Below are 2,276 nucleotides of genomic sequence, written 5' to 3'. Positions count from 1 at the left end.
GTTGTTAACAGACTTTCATAGTTGTGCTGGGAGATCATGGTTGTGCTGCACCGGGGACCGGTCCTGAACTGGTGATTTGAAGAGAGAGAGGGAGGGAGGGATGAGGAGGAGGGAGATGGAGTGGAGCGTCAGAGAGAACAGAGAATGAGCAGGAGATATTGTGAGTGAGAGAGAGAGAGAGAGAGAGAGGGAGGGAGGGAAGAAGTGTTTTGAGTGGTTAGCTGAGGGAGTCTCTTTAAACATCTGTTAATGATTGTGCAGATGTGTGTGTGTTGGGGAGGAGGGGTGAGGGATAAGAGGGGAGTGTGGGGGGGGCGGGGTCACTGTAACAACAGGAGCTGCATTGTGCTCTGTCTAATTTGCGTGCATTTTGTTCTTGTTTGTGACCCAGGGGTTGCAAATATTGGCTCACCATGCACCTAAAAATGTTCCCATCACACAGTTTAAGACGCACACACACACACACACACGCACACAATACACAGACTGGTTGCTATGCCTTGTATCTCAGGTATGTTCTTTATAACTCTTTACCATACCCTTCCTGATCTTCAGATAAGACAGACAGGAGTCAGAGGCCATCTCCGGAGACTCTTCACAGAAGAGTCTGACATTGGAGTGGAATCTTCCGAAGGAAGCAAACATGGTCATGTGATAAAAGAAACAGGGTTTGTATTTGATTTGACAGAATAGTAAACAAATACTGCAACTGGAAATCGGGGTGGAGAAGTCCTAGATTTTGTGTGGGATTTCAGTTGTGTATGTGGAGGGTATTTAGTATGTACAAAATGCCACACTTACCCTTGAACCTCGAGCTGAAGCTCTGAATGGCATTCCTTCTCGTGTCAATGGGCTCACTGATCACTAGTCCTCCCATTGCTCGAGAGAGAGAGAGAGAGAGAGAGAGAGAGAGAGAGAGAGAGAGAGAGAGAGAGAGAGAGAGAGAGAGAGAGGGGGGAGAGAGAGAGAGAGAGAGAGAGTGCATGGTCCATATTGTGAGAGTGAGAAAGTGAGATAAAGAAGGAGAAGGAGGGAACGTGAATGTTGTAGCGGGGAATAGAGGGAATGGAAGGGGTGGACAAGAGGATGAGGGAGTTGGGGGATTGGGGGGTTGGGGACTGGGAGTTGGATCTGCACCAGTGATCCCGATACTCTCCCAGTCAGTCCATACACCCTCAGCCCCATTCTGACCCTGGCTGTTAGCTGTACTTTCCCACTGGTCAGGTCAAAGCCCCATTATGTGTGTATTGTGTGTTTATATTGTGCGTTTGTAAGGGGGAAGGGCGGCTTCGAAATGGAGAGAATGGAGTTTTGCCTCAGTGGTCCTCCACTCTGCCCAGTCCATTCACACTGAACTCTTTGCCATTTGAGCCACTGTTCGTGAGTTTGAGAGTTTCACCTTTGTAGTGCTGCCCTACACAAACGTTCAATACTGTGTATAATAAAATCATTCCCGCCTTGAAGACGAAAGAATCGGGTAGTTGTTGTAGTTGATGATGATGATGACGATGATGAATGATGAATGAGACCAAGTTACTTAAACCAAGAGTTTATTTGTGGATGTATTCAAATCAAATCAAATCAAATCAAATGTTATTGTACATTGCATACAGCCGTAAGTGATATAGTGAGAAGCTTTATGAATCTGGCTCCTCGCACAACAACAGTCAATAAATCAGTGAGTCAATAAATCAACAATACCATACAAGTTCTGAATGCAAAGTGGGGGTCAAACCCAGTACTAGCAACGTGTGCCTAATAAAGTGGCCGGTGAGTGTGTATATACAGTGGTATTGCAAAAGTATTGCAAACGGGTGCAGTGTAATAACAATGTCACAAATCAAGACTCAAGCCTTCATTGGCACCACATTTGTAGGACAAAAGCAAAGCCTGAAATATTATTTGGAAGAGAATATTGCTAAAAAAGACTGCAGAGAGATTTCTATAACCCAAAAAGTTGATTTAAGATAATCTTCCTTTGGCAGATTTTGTCACGGCTTGTGTTCAAGAATTTATGAATCTTTTATAGTTGTTGGCTTTGAGAGTCCATATTGCTGAGCAAATATATACAGTTCCAACACAAACACACAGAATGCAGACACATTATATTCAAATCTACTCATTATATTCAAATGTAGATCTCCTGCTATGCTCATAACAAATATGGAATGTTTTAATGTACATTTAATGATCCTTCATTTTTCTCAGCATGTCCAAAATAAATATTATTTGAGTGAAATTGATATTTCGATTTATCATTAAGTATTCAGTCCTTT

This window comes from Nansenia antarctica (assembly GCF_963989245.1).
Source record: "Nansenia antarctica genome assembly, chromosome: 6".
Taxonomy (NCBI): Eukaryota; Metazoa; Chordata; class Actinopteri; order Argentiniformes; family Microstomatidae; genus Nansenia; species Nansenia antarctica.
This window is presented reverse-complemented; position numbering follows the sequence as displayed.